General features: G+C 40.9%; 1 protein-coding gene and 1 long non-coding RNA gene across 3 annotated transcripts in view; one reads left to right on the top strand and one right to left on the bottom strand.

The window, feature by feature from the left end:
• Positions 1 to 18,720, bottom strand: part of LOC140713848 (uncharacterized) — a 102,396-nt gene that overhangs the window by 15,858 nt on the left and 67,818 nt on the right. For both annotated transcript variants that reach the window (XR_012095750.1, XR_012095749.1), the window contains exon 4: positions 349 to 445. This is a non-coding gene — a long non-coding RNA (uncharacterized lncRNA). The remainder of the gene's footprint in view (positions 1 to 348; positions 446 to 18,720) is intronic.
• The window catches only part of skap2 (src kinase associated phosphoprotein 2), a 252,598-nt gene that overhangs the window by 216,085 nt on the left and 17,793 nt on the right, over positions 1 to 18,720 (top strand). The window lies entirely within an intron of this gene.

The following is an 18,720-nucleotide window of genomic DNA, read 5'->3' as shown; positions in this document are numbered from 1 at the left end:
CTGAACCCAGGTTCAATTCCTTCACTGTCTGCAAGGAGTTTGCATGTTCTCCCTGTGACTGCATGGGTTCCTCCAGGTGCTCCAGTTTCCTCTCACATCCCAAAGAGATACAGGATAGTTGGTCACATGGGTGTTACTGGGCAGTGCGGTTTCATCGAGTCGGAGGGGCCTGTTACTGTGCTGAATCTCTAAGTAAAATAAATCTTAAAATATTGGAACTGAATGGTACCTGCGATTGTCTTTGAAAGAGCATTCTAATTGGTTATATCACTGTCGGGTAAGGAGGGGCCCATTGGATAGGATTGGGAAAAAGATGCAAACCCATCCAGCTCCATCATAGATACTAACCTCATCACCATGGAAAGAATCTTCAAAACACCATGCCTCAAGAATCCGCATCCATCATCCAGGACATGCCCTCTTCTCATTGCTACCATCAGGGAGCCTGAGGACACACATGGAAATGAATAAACAGTCGGCGTTTTGGGCCAAGACCTTTCATCAGGACTGGAAAGGAAGGGGGAAGACGGCAGAATAAAAAGGTGGGGGGAGGGGAAAGATGACAGCTAGAGGGTGATAGGTGATGCCAGATTGGTAGGAAAGATAAAGGGTTGAAGAGGAAGGAATCTGATAGGAGAGAAAAGTGGACCTATCACTCTCAAGGTAGGTATATGTTTCTGAAATAACATATTGCAAATTTTAGACCTGATGTTGATAATGTAACACATATCTGGATTTTTTTTTATGAGAACCAAGTTGTTAACAATTAATTTTGGGACCCACACAGTTTATCCTCCAGCATTCCTTCCTGCTTTTTCAGATCAGATTCCATGCCTTCCTAATTCAATACAGTAAGCATCATTTGTAAGTGAACATTAGTCTCATACCTTATTTAATTAGTTCCATCTTTCTTTAATTTGCAAAAATTTACAAGCACATATAAAGCTAATATTCCCATGCTCCATTTATGTGTGTATTTGGAACATATGTATTTAATAATTGAAACAAGTTGTGGATGGGGGGAGAGAGCTTTGGTAGCATAGCAGTAGCACAATGCTATTACAGCTTGGGGCATCAGAGTTCGGAGTTCAGTTCCGGTGCCGTCTGTACAGGGTTTGTACGTTCTTCACATGACCACATGCGTTTCTGCAGGTGCTCCGGTACAGTCTGAACGCATACTAGTTAGTAGCTGAATTGGTCATTGTAAATTGTCCTGTGATTAGGCTCGGGTTAAGTAGGTGTGTTGCTGATAAGTTAGAAGGGCTTATTCTGTGATGAATGTTCAATTGGAAATTTAGTGCCCCCAGAATTTCCTTATATAATTTTACAATTGTCAACTCTTCCACCATCAAAATTTATCAAAAAATTTAAATACTACTTTGAAGCAAACCATATCGTGTATACAATTTTAGCAACATTGATTTACTTATTTAAATCTCAAGCTTCAATTTTGTCAACTTTGCCAGAAAAGGTGCCAGTCAGAAAGATTCTTGGCTTTGCAGATGAGTAGTTTCTCACAAACATGGATACAATCAGCAGTGCAATCATTGCAATTGTGCAGCCTCCAAACATTCAGGAAAATTCATCAAAGCAAGAGATTCTGCAGATGATGGAAATCCAGAGCAGTGCACACAAAAACTGCTGGAGGAACTCAGCCAGTCAGGTATGACCTCTGGAGAGCAATAAAGACTCAATGTTTCGGGCTGAGAGTCTTCAGCAGGAGAACTTCTTATCAATATGCAACATGGGTGAAGACCAGAAAAAGAAAATATATGGTGTTTGCTGGATTCTAACTTTCATGATTCCAACATGTGCCTGTCAAACTTTCTGTCACTTTTATTTTTGGAAACAGTTGAGACTTGAAGGGATATTTATAGAGGAAAGGGCAGGTGATTTTAGTCCATTTTCTGTGATTTTAGTCCATTGTCCGGAACTTTTGGGAAGTAGATCAAATTGGATGTACCGAGTGCTGGGAGGCAAGAACTGGTCACTGAGCAACTTGTAAGTAAGTCGAAAGAGGAACTGGACATTGGGCTGATGGAGTAGTATGGGGAGATGGGACATTTGATGGGACACTTGCGCTATGCTGAGATAGGAACAAACCTATCGTGGCTTGATGTGGATACACCAATGCCTTTGAACGGAAGATCCTACAAATGTTAATGGAATACATCACTGGTAAAGCCATCCCAACCATTGAGCACATCTACACAAAATACTGTCACAAAAACAGCATCCATCAAAAGAGATCCCACCACCCAGGCCATGTTCTTTTCTCACTGCTGCCATCAGGTAGAAGGTACAGGAGCCTCAGGACTCACACCACCAGGTTCAAGAACAGTTACTACCCCTCAACTATCAGGCTCTTGAATAAAAGAGAATAATTACATTCACTTGCCCATCCATTGAGATGTTCCCACAACCAATGATCTCACTTTAAGGACTCTTTATCTTGTTATCTCATGTCGTTATTTATTTGTATTTGTTATCTTATGCACTCTGGTTGATAGTCATTGCTCCAGTTATAGATATTATTCTATGGATTTGCTGAGTATGCCCACAGGAAAATGAATCTCAGGGTTGTATAGGGTGACATATATGTCCTTTGATATTAAAATTTACTTTGAACTTTGAACCCAGCCATTGAGATGGGTTCCCCAATTTTCATAGGATTAAAGGACGTTCATGGCAGAGGGAGACATTCAATATCCAACATATCAGATGAAACAGAGCAATGCAACTTGGTCCCACCTTCCAGCTCTGTCCTTCAATTACATCTCTGTAGGAGAAAAGATCACACAGAGTTGGTGCTCGAAAAACTGGTGCACACCAGGAGACCAATCAAAACTGATCTACCTGAGCATGAATTTGGTGCAACTTTTACATTCTCCGTTGTCAATGTTACTGGTAAAATTACCTTTTGATAACAGAATAGTGGCTATACAAAGACTTCATTAAGTAGAAGACTACAAAATTACAGAATAAAATTATTATTGACAGGTCTAACAGTAAATCCAATCTTCCGTTACAACAATGGATGCATGCTATAACACAATTAGTGACGTTCCTGAAATGTCGGTGTCATCTTTGCTGCATTCCATGTCTCTAGTCTGCAGTTCCTTATTACCACATTGGCACAATCCATATCACTATTTAATAGTTATTGGCTCTCACTACTTGTTCCCCTACAACAATCTCCAGGTGCTTTTCAATTGAATGAGGGATTGTAACAACAAAGTTAAAAGCATTTGTCATCAATGCCTTCCTTTGAAATGGCCTAGCAAAGTTTTATCAGAACTACTACCAAATGTCTGTACTAAAGGCCTGAATTTGTAGCTGTATATCCCTTAACAGAGCGGTAGAGCACTGAGGAGTGCAGTAGATCAGGGGGATCTAGGAATACAGATCCATAATTTCTTGAAAGTGGTGTCGCAGGTAGATAGGTCATAAAGAGAGCTTTTGGCACATTAGCTTCATCTATCAAAGTATTGAGTACTGGATTTGGGATGTTATGTTGAAGTTGTATAAGATGTTGGTTCAAAGTAAATTTATTATCAAAGTACACGTCACCATATACTACCCTGAGATTCATTTTCTTGTGTGCATAATAAATCTATAATAGAATAATAACCATAGCAGAATCAATGAAAGACCGCATAGACATTCAACTAGAGTGCAAAAGTCAACAAACTGTGCAAATACAAAAATAAAGAAATATAAATAATAGATAACTAAGCAATAAATATTAAGAACATCAGATGAAGAGTCCATGAATGTGAGTCCATAGGTTGTGTGAACAGTTCAGTGATGGGGCAAGTGAAGTTGAGTGAAATTATCCCTTTTTGATCAAGAGTCTGCTGGTTGAGGAGTAATAACTGTTCCTGAACCTGGTGGTGTTGGTTTCAAGACTCCTGTACCTTCTTCCTGATGGCAGAAGTGAGAAGAGAATATCTCCTGGGTGGTGGCAGTCACTGGTGACGCAGCCTTCCTGTGACATTGTTTCATGCAGATGTGCTCAATGGTGGGGAGGGACTTACCCATGATGAACTGGGCCGTAACCACTACTTTTTGTAGGATTTTCTATTCAAGGGCATTGATGTTTCCATAGCAGGCTGTGAGGCAGTCAATATACTCTCCACCACACATCTAAAGAAGTTTGTCAAGGTGTTAGATTTCATGACAAATCTTCAAAAACTTGTAAAGAAGTAGAGGCACTGCCATGCTTCCTTCATAACCGCACTACATACGTACAGGACCCAGAACAGGTCCTCAGAAATATTAACACCGAGGAATTTAAAGTTGCTGACCCTCTCCAACTTTGATTCTCTGGTGACGTCTAATTTGGAGTACTGTGCACTGTTTTGGTCACCTACCTATTTTTCCAATAGGATTGAAAGAGCGTAGAGAAAATTTACAAGGATGTTGCCGAGACTTGAGGACCTGAGTGATAGGAAAAGGTTGAATAGGTTATGACTTCGTTCCCTAGGGTGTAGGAGAATGAGAGGAGATTTAACAGAGGTGTACAAAATTATGAGGGGTCGATATAGGGTAAATGTAAGCAGGTTGGGTGAGACAATAACTAAAGGTCATGGGTTAAGGGTGAAAGGTGAAATGTTTGAGGGCGACTTTTTTTATTCAGGGTGGCAAGTGGAATGAGCTGCCAGCAGAAGTGAAAGGTGTGCGTTCTATTTCAGCATTTTAGAGACATTTGGATAGGATACTGTAACTATGTGGATAGAGGGGTATGGAGGGCTGGTCACAGAGCACTACAGCACACAGATGGGGTTCAACAGTGATGACACTGAGCTCTGGATGCAGGTCGATGAGACTGGTCAGACATGGAGTAGATGGGCTGAAGAACCTTTTTCTGTGCTGTAGTGTTCTATGACTCCTTGACTCTGTAACAGCATTTTATTTTACCAATTCAAACGCTCAGTGAAGTAATCCTTTAGTTACTTCGGTGGTGGTACAGCACCATGTAACCGAGTCATGTATTTTACCGTATTCAGTAATTTTCACTCTATTGTGTTGTCTGCAAGATGATGCAAGCTGCCATCTTGTGAATCAGAGCACTAACTGTGATGTGCAGTAATGGCCCAGTGTTTGGGGGAAAAAGGTTGACCTCAGTTAAGAAGGTTAAAATAAAAGGAATACTCTCAGGTGATATTGATCATATTTCTTGCTTAAATGGTAGCTTTGTTATTAGCTCGTGTGTAATAGCAGAAATATACATACACCTGTATGTAATTCAAAACGTCTGTGAAACATTTATGCATCCAGCTGCACCATCATGTGGCTGAAAGTGGAATTACATTTCAATTTGAGTACTCTCACTCCAATTTACTTTAACTTGCCAGGGCAATTAGTTGAGCGTGGTCACGGTTAAACCAGCAATTTTGCATCAAAAGTGTTTTTTTGGTGAACAAAGTTGAGATAACATAATTTGCCTGATGTCTTTTGAAAAGATGTACTGCTTATGTTTTACGCTGGATGTAATGGCCCATAACCTACATAAAGAGTAACTAATGGCACTTTCTATTATTACAGAATAAATCAGACGGAAACTAACAGTCATTCATGTAGAGATAAACCAAAAAATTGAGGAGTTGCTGTCTGATTTTTTTCCCCTGCTCCTACACAAGTTCCTCAATATCACACCTGGCATATTGATGTAAGGGTGTGAATTTGTGTTATTTTTCCTATAACTCAGTTGGGAAGGTGGTGAAGCAATGGCAAGTAACTAAAGAAGTATTCCAAAAAACTTAGTTTATACCTTGTTATGACAGCAGTAAATGATCTGGCATTTGGAAAACACCAACTTATTTTTGTAATGCTGACCACAAAAATTACATAGCCATTGGACTGCAGGCCCCATGAGGTTTCATGGTGCCAGGTAAAACCAAAGGTAGGTAATATCCTCCCTATTACCATCTATAACCCTCCTTCATATAATAATATTAGCAGCAGTATTATTATTAGTAATATCAGCAGCACATAATTTTAGTAGCAGTAATACAGTTGTATATTTAACTAGATGTCATATGCACACTTTGTCAACTTGTACATCTACAGAATATTTTTTAAATCTGAATATTATTTTAAATGCTCTATATGGTATATGTACTGTGCTTTGCACCTTGCTCCCAGAGCAACATTGTTTAATTTAGCTGTATACGTGTATACAGTTCAATGACAATAAACTTAAACTTGAAATCAAAGCTCAGTGTCGAAACACTCTTGGACAAAGTACTTAAAGTAGCAAGAGTGCTTACACTGGGTGGAGATTTCAATTTTGGTCATCGGCAATGACTTTCTAGCTCTTGTATCCCTCCCCCTTCTCTCCCTACATTCCCAGTCCTGATGAAAGATTTTGGCCTGAGATGTTGAGTGTTTATTCCCCTCTGTAGGTGCTGCCCGACCTAATGAGTCCCTTCAGCATTTTGTGTGTGGCTTCAATGTCATTCATTTACTGCTGATTACAATGTCAGGATCATTAAAACTCCAGTGAAGTATGAAGTCCTACTTTCAAAGTACTCCAGTTGGATATCTTTGGAACATCAGTAGATAAAGCAAATGCTCATTTGCAAAAAAAAACATGTCACCTTAACTTCCTTTGAAACTGGCTGCCCAATACAAAAAAAAAGCATGAATTAGCAGGAAGAAGCCAAACAGCCCCTCAAGCCTGCTTCACAGATTAGATACGAGCTTTGCTTTGACCATTTACCCTGTCTAGATTGATTTAATGGTCATTTCCTGAACAACATTGACAGTCTTGACTTCTCCAAACCCCTCTGACCCTCTGACCCTCTGACCCACCCCTTTCTGGACTTGTAACACTCTGTTCACTAATGACCAACCCTGATGTCGTCATCAAACCCCTTGACATGGATGGCGCCTTTGTGGTCATGCAGGCCAGGCATCAGCTGTCAGACACCCCCCCCCCCCCCCCACTGCTTCCTTCGAAACATGACACACCCTTCAGAATCACATTTATTATCACCCGTATATGTCGTAAAATTTGTTGCTTGTGACAGCAGTACTATGCAATACATAAAAGTTATTATGTTACAATAAGAAATATGTAAAAAGTAAATACTTCAAAGAGAGGAAAACAGTGAACTAGCATTCATGGGTTCATGGCTATTCAGAAATCTGATGGGAGGGAAAGGAACTGTTTCTAAAACAATAAGTGTGCATCTTCAGGCTCCTGTACTACTTCCCCAGTGGCAGTAATGAGATGACCGTCGAACATCAGACCATGGTTCCAAGTGGACCTCATTTACCTGGAGCTCTTCTCTACACAGCGTCTCACACTGCATAGCCGCTTCTATCTTTTGTCCAAAACCCATAAGGAGAGCTACCTTGAAGACACATCATTTCAGCCTGCAGTGCCACACTGAATTTACTTCTTTCTTATGTGATGCTATCCTTTCTCCTTTGGTCTAATTCCCACTTACTGTATATCCATGACATTTCTGCCTCTTTGATCATCTTCAGTTCCCACATCTCAATTGGTTCATCTTAATCTGTATATATAAACCCTTTACACTTTCCTTAAGCAGAGGCCCAACCAGTTCCCTTCCACCAGCACCACCATTCGCCTGGCTCAACTTGTTTTCATATTGAACAACTTCTCCGTCAATTCCATTCACTCTCTCTGAAGTAAATTTTACTGTCAAAGTACATATATGTCACCACATACAACCCTGAGATTCATTTTCCTGCGGGCATACTCAGCAAATCTATAGAATAGTAACTATAACAAGATCAATGAAAGATCAGCCAGAGTGCAGAAGACATAAGCTGTGCAAATGCAAGTATAAGTAAATAGCAATGAAATAACAAGCTAACGAGACCTTGAAGTGAGATCTTTGATTGTGGGATCATCTCAGTGGATAGGCAAGTGAGTGTAATTATCCCCTTTTGTTCAAGAACCTGCTGGTTGAGGAGTAGTAACTGTTCTTGAACCTGGTGGTGTGAGTCCTGAGGCTCAAAAGTGTAGTTATGAGCACTGACAGACCCGTAGCTGTGAGAGTTCCATTTACCCTGAAGAAGGCAAGCGTAATTCTTCATGAATTATGTGGAACAATCATTGTTTCAGACCTACTTGGGCCTGCTCTTCCAGCTTGTTTTCCAGTACACTAGTAGCTGCATTGGAGCTATTTTCTGTACTCAAGCAGAACTCAACATTTCCATGATCTTTGTTGGCAATTTCCATCTTTTTCTCACCTTCACATGTTCAAACTCGGATCTTCTCTTGCTTTTTATGGATATCTTTCTCTCCGTTTCCATCTCAGGAAAGGGCTTGATAAAGATATCCATTATAAACCTATCGATTCCCACGGCTCTCATGACTCATTTTCTTTCTACCATGCCCCCCTTTAAGCCATTTTAAGTTCTCTATCCCACTGACTCTATCTCCTTGCTGATGGTAGTAATGAAATCACATTGAACACCAGACCGAGGCTTCTGATGGACCTCATTAACTTGGAAGCCCTTCTCTGCAGAACCTCCAACACCGCATAACCACTTTTATCTTCTTCCCAAAATCCGTCAGCCTGTGGCTTCCTGTTCTGTTACACAGAGGTCCAACGTAAGTCTGAGAAACATTCTCTCATATCCAGTCTGGGCACATTGCAGCTTCTAAACTCAATATTGAATTGTACAACTTCAGGTAGCCTGATATCTGACTGTGATATTGGTACAAAGTATTTGTTTTTTTTTTGCCTTTTTCCTTTGGAAGTGGAGGTCATGTTCACCCTGACCTGCCAGTCAATGTCTTCCTGCTCAGTATTTTACAACTCCTACGTGCTTTTGTCTGTGTTCTCACTCCCATTCACTCTAGATAACATTGTTTGCAGCTTATCACCATGGTCAGCCTGGTGTTGCCTTATCAGAGACCACCCCCCACAGCTAAACTTTCTCTCTCCTTCCCAGCTCTGAGGAAGGGTATGACATGAAACGCTAGTTCTATTTAGTTATACAATGGATGTAGCCTGACTTGCTGAGTATTTGCAGCATTTTCTGTTTGATGTTTTAAATATCTGCCATTTAATAAGATTGTAGTGTATCTTTTACCTCGTGTCTGGTTCAAAGTAAATTTATTATCAAAGTATGTATATGTCACCGATGCAAGCATGAGATTCATTTGCTTGCAGGCATTCACAGTAAAACAAAGAAATACTATAGAACCAATGAAAAGCATCACATAAAGATTGACAAACAACCCGTGTGCAAAAGAAGGCAAATAATAAGAGAAGGTAAATAAATAATACTGAGAACATGAGGGAAGTGAAAGATCCCCAGATCCCAATAATTTTTAAAGATCTGTCGGTTTCAACCTTGACCATGCTCACAGACATGCCATAGTGCCAGAGAATTTGGAATGAGACCCTCCTCCACCCACCAGTTCTGATTTTTTTTCTCTACTTACTCAGCAATCCTGTACACGCTAGAAGATAAATAAAAATTTAATCACCTGTCCTCATGATGAGATTTGCTTGATGTTTAAGTGGGTGATCAACCTCTCAAGAGTGGGTTTGACCTTGGCTGCCATTCTCCCTCCAATAAAACCAAAAGTGGAGAGGATCAAGTCAGATTGGGTTTGAGTTTGAAATTTTTATGTTAAGCTCTTCCATGGTTTTGCAGGTTAAGCAGAAGTTTTTGCCTCTTTGAAAATACAAATTACTTGCTCTACATTGTACTTACAAGAATTATTACTTCACTTCCTTAAACCCTAAGCAGACAGGACACAAGAAATTATGTGGGGCAAAAGTCAAACCAAGCAGATATATGGTCTGCTTAAAGTAACTTTAGACCATGTCTTCAAAGTACATTAGAAGTCATTGCTTTCATAGTAATACTGTTCAACATTTCCATGAAAACTAGCAATACAGTAGGCATCAGTCTATTGTTCAGGGTGAGAAGATGGTCCGTGACACCTGACAGTCACTAGAATCAGTCTGTTAGAAAAAAAGTGTAGTGCTATGCTCCAATTAAAGAGTCTTACCTTTAGGTTCTACAGTTTGGAATTGTTTGATATACAGTAGTTGCAGAGTTTATTTTCTTTTTCTGATTTTGAAACATAATATTATTGGTCTTAGTTGTAATAAGAAATTGAGGAAAGAGAGAGATTCTCTACAATATTAACCTGATTATCAGCAAGTGGATAATCATTAAGGACCCTCATCATCCAGGACAGGCCCTCTACTCATTGCTACCATCAAAGAGGAGGAACAGGAGCCTGAAGGCACATTCTCAATAACAATAGCTTTTTCCCCTCTGCCATCAGATTTCTGAATGGACATTGAATCCGTGAACACTACCTCACTACATATTTTTCTCTTTCTGCACTAGTTATGTAATTTAACATACATATATTTATACAGTAATTTACAGGTTTTATTATGTATTGCAGTGTATTTCTGCCATATAACAACAAATTTCACGACATATGCCAGTGATATTAAACCTGATTCTGATTCTGTCTTTGCTTAATTAACTGTGCTGTGATACTAAGTTAACAAGCTTTCTCTTTCCATCGGACTAATAATTGGGAGGAGGGGGTGGAACTACTTTGAAAGATCTCAGATGATCTGGTTATGTTCCTGCTAGCCATCTACTTCCTTTTAGGCAAACTAATTCTGAAACTAAATACGAAGTCATTGCATATTAAAAATTCAGCTAGGAGTTATGTGGTTGTAATGTTCCACATGGCTGTTTCAAAGTTATTTCAATGGTATTTCAAGGTTCTAGTGACTGAACTTTCAAACACATCCAATAGAGCTGTTTTAAAGCTCTTTGGAGCATTCACTATCTACAACATGATATATTTTTAACTTATTGTATCAGAATCAGATTTATTATCACTGTCTGATATTACAGAAACTTGGTAGTTTTGCAGCAGCAATATAGTACAGATATAAAATTTGTACAAATTAAAACATAAATAGTGAATTAAAAAGGAATAGTGTGGTAGTGTTCATGGACTGTTCAGAAATCTAATGGTGGAGAGAAGCTGTTTCTCAGTCATTGAGTGTGGATAGCAGTTTTGCCATTCATTAATAAAATTGGATGTTCTGGATTAAGCAAGTGAATGTTTGATGTTGGGACATTCCTGTCCTAGCTTGCAATGTCAGCTCCAGTGGACTGGGCGGGTGAGATCTACAGCGAGATCCAGTGGCTAGGAAGGAGGTAATGCAGTGCTCCATGGAGAGCGAAAGGTATGACATGGCACAGAGGATGGCATCTTCATCCACTACAACAAAGGAAGACCCCGGTTTGTGATACTTGTGTCACTGGACCCAGACTTCTGAGGTCAAGAGAGTAAAACTGCCCCAGCACAACAGCTTTTCCACTTTAAAAACTCTCCCGTACAGATCTCCTCTCATCATCGGACAAGATAGACAACCACCATTTGATGTTTGGAAAACCAATCATCATCTTTGAGTCTTCAAGAAAGCCACCATATATTCTCTTGATGTAGAGATCATACACAGTACTTACCCCAGTCAGAATGCTTGGGTGCATCACAGACTTAGGAATTTCTAAGTATACATATAGTAGTTATTGCTGATGCATAGCCATTTGTACACTAGTGTACAACTGATGATTATTGGTAAAATTTAGTTTGTCAAGGTAGAACAACGCTACTTCTTTAGACATTGACTTGCAGAGTTATGTGAGATGAAGAAATGCCCTCAGTAGTATAAATCCTCCTTCAGTTTCTATCACAAAGCTGATTTGGCCAAGTAGTATAGATCTTTTCTGGATTACTGAACTGGTTTACTGATCACTGAGGTTTAGTTTGGTTCTGAACATCAAATCACATGCTGTGTAAGCAGCCAAATGATTTGATGTGCTTCCTTTACAGCGTCCTAAAGAGTGTATTAGTTGTTAGCTGGTTACAAGTTAACTGTGGCTCACACCTCAGTCAACAGCAGATGCATAGCATAACACACTGTTAATTATATAGACATACTGCCTTCAAATGAGTCCAAGTAATACTTTCAGCAGAAGTCACCAAGTCTGTTTTCCATTACCAGTTATATTGCAGGCATCTGCCTTAGTACAGGAGATCGACATACATCTGCTTCTAGTGGCCCGGCTGTCTAATTGTCCAAATTCAATCCAACAACAAATTCAAATTCCATAAACAAAATATCTGTAATGCAGTACAGAAAGGTACTTCTCATGAGCTTTGACAGACAAAGCCACATCAGGCCAGATGCGCCAAAAATAAATTCAAAGGAGGATTTTACGGTAACTTTGGATTCTCCATTGTAACTCTCGCTTAATGTGTTGAACTGAAGCTGATTAGTATGTACAGAGAAGGGTATTCTCCAAGCTCTGTGGTAACCCCCATGCTGAGGGCGGGCACGATAGCTTAGTGGTTAGCACAATGCTTTGCAGTACAGGCGACCTGGGTTCAATTCCCACCATTGCCTGTAAGGAGTTTGTATATTTTCCCTGTGATTGTGTGAGTTTCTTCCAGGTACTCTGGTTTCCTCGCACGATCTAAAGACGTACCATTTGGTAGATTAGTTGTTCATTGTAAATTGCCCTCTGATTAGGCTAGGATTAAAATTGGGAAATTGCTGGGCAGTTCAGTTCGAAGGACTGGAAAGGCTTGTTATGTGCTCTATCTCAATTTAAAAAAATTAAAAAACAATATTTCAGCTGGATTCCTCCCCCCCCCCCCGCGCAACGTGCCACGAATTTTATTGTAGATTCCTTACAACTGCATCTTCAGTGTCAGAGTCCTCTAAACCACATTCAACTGTGAACTTGAAGTTGTCATGTCATTACGGACTCCCAACTCCCAGGACGTGCTCTTTTTTTTAAATTACCACCATCAATGAGGAATTGCAGGAGCCTGAAGACACACACTCCATGTTTTAGGAACAGCTTCTTCCCCTCTACCATCCGTTTTAGAAACATGGAAAACCTAAAGCACAATACAGCCCATTCAGCTCACAATGCTGTGCTGAACAGGTACTTCATTTAGAAATTACCTAGGGTTACCCATAGCCCTATATTTTTCTAAGCTTCATGTACCTATCCAGGAGCCTCTTAAAAGACCCTATTGTATCCGCCTCCACCACAGTCACCAGCAGCCCATTCCACACACTCACCACTCTTTGCGTAAAAAAAAAAAACAACCTACCCCCCGACATCTCCTCTGTACCTACTTCCAAGCACCTTAAAACTGTGCCCTCTCATGTTAGCCATTTCAGCCCTGGGGAAAAAGCCTCTGATTATTCACACGATCAATGCCTCTCATTATCTTTTACACCTCTATCAGGTCACCTCTCATCCTCCGTCGCTCCAAGGAGAAAAGGCCAAGTTCACTCAACCAACCTATTCTCATAAGGCATACTCGCCAATCCAGGCAACATCCTTGTAAATCTCCTCTGCATACTTTCTATAGTTTCTGCATCCTTCCTGTAGTGAGGTGACCAGAACTGTACAGTACTTCAAGAGGGGTTGACCAGGGTCCTATATAGCTGCAACGTTACCTCTCGGCTCTTGAACTCAATCCCATGGTTGATGAAGGCTAATACACCATACGCCTTCTTAATCACACAGTCAACCTGCACAGCAACTTTGAGTGTCTTATGGACTTGGACCCCAAGATCCCTCTGACCCTCACACTGCCAAGTGTCTTACCATTAATACTGTATTCTGCCATCATATTTGACCTACCAAAATGAACCACCTCACACTTATCTGGGTTGAACTCCATCTGCCACTTCTCAGCCCAGTTTTGCATCTCATCAATGTCCCACTGTAACTGCCAACAGCCCTCCACACTATCCACAACACCCCCAACCTTTGTGTTATCAACATATTTACTAATCCAAACCTCAAACCTCCACTTCCTCATCCATGTCATTTATAAAAATCATGAAGAGGAGGGGTCTCAGAACAGATGCCTGAGGCACACCACTGGTCCCCAACCTCCACGCTGAGTATGACCAGTCTACAACCACTCTTTGCCTTATGTGGGCGAGCCATTCCTGGATCCACAGAGCAATATCCCCTTGGATCCCATGCCTCCTTATTTTCTCAATAAGCTTTGCATGGGGTACCTTATGAATGCCTTGTTGAAATCCATGTACACTACATCTACTGCTCTACCTTCATCAATGTATTTAGTCATATTCTCAAAAAATTCAATCAGGCTCATAAGGCCCAACCTGCCTTTGACAAAACCATGCTGACTATTCCTAATCATATTATGCCTCTCCAAATGTTCATAAATCCTGCCTCTCAGGATCTTCTCCATTAACTTACCAACCACTGACGTAAGACTCACTGGTCTATAATCTCCTGGGCTATATCTACCCCCTTTCTTGAACAAGGAAACAACATCTGCAATCCTCCAATCCTCTGGAACTTCTCCCATCCCCATTGATGATGCAAAGATCATTGCCAGAGGCTCAGCAATCTCCTCCCTAGCCTCCCACAATAGCCTAGTATATCTCATCTGGTCCTAGTGACTTATTCAATGATTCTTTCCAAAGCTCCAGCGCATCATCTTTCTTAATGTCTATATGCTCAAGCTTTTCAGTCCGCTGTAAGTCATTTACTCCACAGACAACGAACAATAGCTCTACCTAACTATATTTTCTCTCTTTGTGTACTACTTATTTAATTTTTTGTACATTCCTTATTGTAATGTATATTTTATGTATCACACAGTACCGCTGCCACAAGACAGCAAATTCCATAACATGTCAGTGATATTAAATATGGTCGTACGGTATATAGATAGACACTTTATTGATCCCAAAAGAGATTACAGTGTCACCGTAGCATTATAGCAGCACAGATGCACAAATATTGGAAAAGAGGTAAAAAAGAATAAAACATAAGTTACTTAAGTCTATCAGAACGGGGGTCATTGATTCCCTGGCTATAGGTTGCCTCATTATAGAGCCTAATGGCCGAGGGTAAGAATGACCTCATGTAGCGCTCTTTGGAGCAGCGCAGTTGTCTTAGTCTGTTACTAAAAGTGCTCCTCTGTTCAGCCAAGTTGCATGCATTGGGGGTGAGACATTCTCCAGAACTGCAAGGATTTTCCGTTGGGCCCTTTGTTCTACTACAGTCTCCAGTATGTCCAGTTTGACTCCTATTACAGAGCCAGTCTTTCTAATCAGTCTCTTGAGCCTGTTGGCAACACCGGTGTTGATGCCATTGCCCCAGCACACCACCGCATAGAAGATTGTACTAGCGACAACAGACTGTTAGAATATGTGAGGGAGAGGCCTGCATATTCCAAAGGACCCCAGTCTCCTCAGGAAGTAGAGGCGACACTTCTTGCACACAGCCTCTGCTGGTGCTCCACTCAAGTCTGTCATCCAGGTGCACCCCAAGTACTTGTAGGTACTCACCACGTCCACATCTTCATCATCAATAGTAAAAGAGAGCAGTGCAAGCTTAGTCTTCCTAAAGTCCATCACCGTCTCCTTTGTCTGACTGATGTTCATTCAGCTTGCACCATATAGTATACATACTTTGATAATAAATGTACTTTGAACTTTGATTCTGCAGGTAATTCATACAGGGCAACTCAATATTTGCAGATACTGCTTTTAAACTAATCTACTTAATATTTATGAGATGGCAGTGGGGTAGGCTTCATCTTTGTTGTTTTGCTGCCAAACTTATTTCTGGACTGTTTTCACCTCTAAGCTATCCAAAAGTTCAAAGTAAATTTATTATCATACTATATATGTCACCAGATATGACCCTGGGATTTGTTTCTTGTGGGCATACTCAGTAAATCTATAGAATAATAACCATAGATGAATCAATGAGTGACTGCCCAACTAGGGCATTCCACCAGAGTGCAGAAGACAACAAACTGTGCAAATACAAAAAGAAGAAATAATGATAATAAACAAATAATGAAAACCGAGAGCATGAGATGAAAAATCTTTGAACAGGAGTCCGTTGGTTGTGGGAATGGTTCAGTGTTCTGATGAGTGAAGTTATGCACTCTGGTTCAAGAGCATGATGGTTGAGTGGTAGTAACTAATGGTCCTAGAGGTGTGAGTCCTGAGGCTCATGTACCTCCTTCCTGCTGGCAGCAGCGAGAAAAGTTCTTATCCTGGGTGGCGGGAGCCCCTAATGATGGATGCAATTTTTCCTGTGTCAGCACTCCATGTAGTTGGGCTCAGTGGTGAAGAGGGAAATACCCACGGTGGACTGAGCTGTATCCACTACTTTTGTAGGATTTTCTGTTCTGCAACACTGGTGTTTACAAAACAGGTCAAAATGTGCTCTGTCAATATAGTCTCCTCACAGGCATAAAAGTTTGTCAAACTTTTAGATTGTTTCTCCAGAAGGAAAGGAGAATATAATTATGTGAAAGGTGAATGGAAAGGTCGCTTCATATTTACCCTGTCGCAGCTGGTAATCAGAAAAGGTTTTGCTGGTGGCATTTAACACCCATCTTCCTCCTAGATGAGAGAAATGTGTTTCATCAGTTTTTGCCTTTACTCTCAGTGGACATTTCATCAGGTACACCTGTACAGCTCATTATGCAAATATCTAAATCAGCCAATCATGTGGCAGCATCTCAATGCATAAAAACATGCAGACATGGTCAAGAGACCATCTAGTTGTTGTTCAGACCAAATATTAGAATGGGGAAGAAATGTGATTTAAATGACTTGGACTGTTGGTGCCAGATGGGGTGGTTTGAGTGTCTCAGAAACTACTGATCTTCTGAGATTCCCATGCACAGCTGTCTCAACAGTTTACAGAGAAAGGTGTGAAAAAAATCTCGTGAGCGGCATTTCTGTGGATGTAAACACCTTGTTAATAAGAGATGTCAGAGGAGAATGGCCAGACTGGTTCAAGCTGACAGGAAGGCGACTGACTGAAATAATGACGTGTTACAGTAGTGGTGTGCAGAAAAGTATCTCTAAACAGACAACACGTCGAACTTTCCCATTGTTCCCACAGTCCTGGTTGAGAAGTTGCAGAACCTGGGCCTCTGTACCTCCCTCTGCAATTGGATCTTCGACTTCCTAACCAGAAGACCACAATATGTGCAGATTGATGATAACATATCTTCCTCACTGACAGTCACACTGGCACACCTCAGGGGTGTCTGCTTAGCCCACTGCTCTACTCTCTCTATACAGATGACTGTGTGGCAAGGCATAGCTCAAATACCATCTATAAATTTGCTGACGATACAACCACTGTTGGTAGAATCTCAGGCAGTGACAAGAGGGCATACAGGACTGAGATATGCCAACTAGTGGAGTGGTGCTGCAGCAACAACCTGGCACTCAACATCAGTAAGACGAAAGAGCTGATTGTGAACTTCAGGAACGGTAGGATGAAGGAACACATACCAATCCTCATAGAGGGATCAGAAGTGGAGAGAATGAGCAATTTCAAGTTCCTGGGTGTCAGGATCTTTGAGGATCTAACCTGGTCCCAGCGTAATCGATGTAGTAATAAAGAAGGAAAGACAGCGGCTATACTTCATTTGGAGTTTGAAGAGATTTGGCATGTCAACAAATCAACTCAAAAACTTCTATGATTGTACAATAGAGAGCATTCTGACAGGCTGCATCACTGTTAGTTATGGGGTGTGGGGTGGGGGGTACTGCATAGGGCCGGAAGAAGCTGCAGAGGGTTGTAAATCTAATCAGCACCATCTTGGGTACTAGCCTACAAAGTACCCAGGACATCTTCAGGGAGGGGTGCCTCAGAAAGGTAGCATCCATTATTAAGGAGCTCCTGCACCCAGGGCATGCCCTTTTCTCACTGTTTCCATCAGGTAGGAGATACAGAAGCCTGGCGGCACACACTCAGCGATTCAGAAACAGCTTCTTCCCCTCATTTGAGAGAGATACTTGTCTTCATTGAATAACTAAAGGCGTGCGCAAGCGTTGAGATGTGGTGTGATGCATGGATATGATAGGATGTACTGAGTACTGGGTAGAATGTGATCAATAGAGATTACAAGTAGGTGAGCAATTGAATAATGTTGAATTGAGCATTGTGTCACAATAGTGATGTAGTTGGTGGCATGAATTGCTATGCTGTAAGATATTCAAAGACCTCTCAAGTGTGGTTAAGATACCTCCAATACTTCACACCACCAACTAAACACTATCATGACACAATGATGAACAGGACAGGTGCAATGGTAGCATGTTGGTTAGCATGGCGCTGTTAAACCTCAATGCATCAGAGTTTGTTTCCGACACCATCTGTAAGGAGTTTGTACGTTCTCCCCATGACTGCGTGCGTTTCCTCCAGTTGCTCCGGTTTCCTCCCAGAGCCAGTTGGTCATTGTAATTTGTCCAGTGATTAGATAGATAGATAGATAGATAGGGTTGAAAAGGTGGGTTGCTGGGCAGCGCTGTTTATGGGCTAGAAGGGCATGTTCTACACCATATCTCTAAATCAATCAACCGATCAAATAAATAAATAAAACATAATCCAATTACTCATACACCAGCAATCTCTATCAAACATGCTATCCCAACCAAATACTCAGCATCCCCTACTACATTTACCAACTTTCTGCAGTTTGATTACTTTCCCTCTACTCTGATTTATCTTTTCCACCAAGTCTTCCAGTGCCAGGGCTCTATTTGGATAATCTAAACAAGTGCTCTAAGTTGTTTTAAGCTATGGTTTGTAGTAAGTTGCTAAAATTCTAGGATTACTCCCATGACTAATTTCACC

Source organism: Hemitrygon akajei, chromosome 20, assembly GCF_048418815.1.
Source record: "Hemitrygon akajei chromosome 20, sHemAka1.3, whole genome shotgun sequence".
NCBI classification, from domain to species: Eukaryota; Metazoa; Chordata; class Chondrichthyes; order Myliobatiformes; family Dasyatidae; genus Hemitrygon; species Hemitrygon akajei.
The sequence above is the reverse complement of the archived record's forward strand: the minus strand, read 5'-3'. Positions and strand labels throughout refer to the sequence as shown.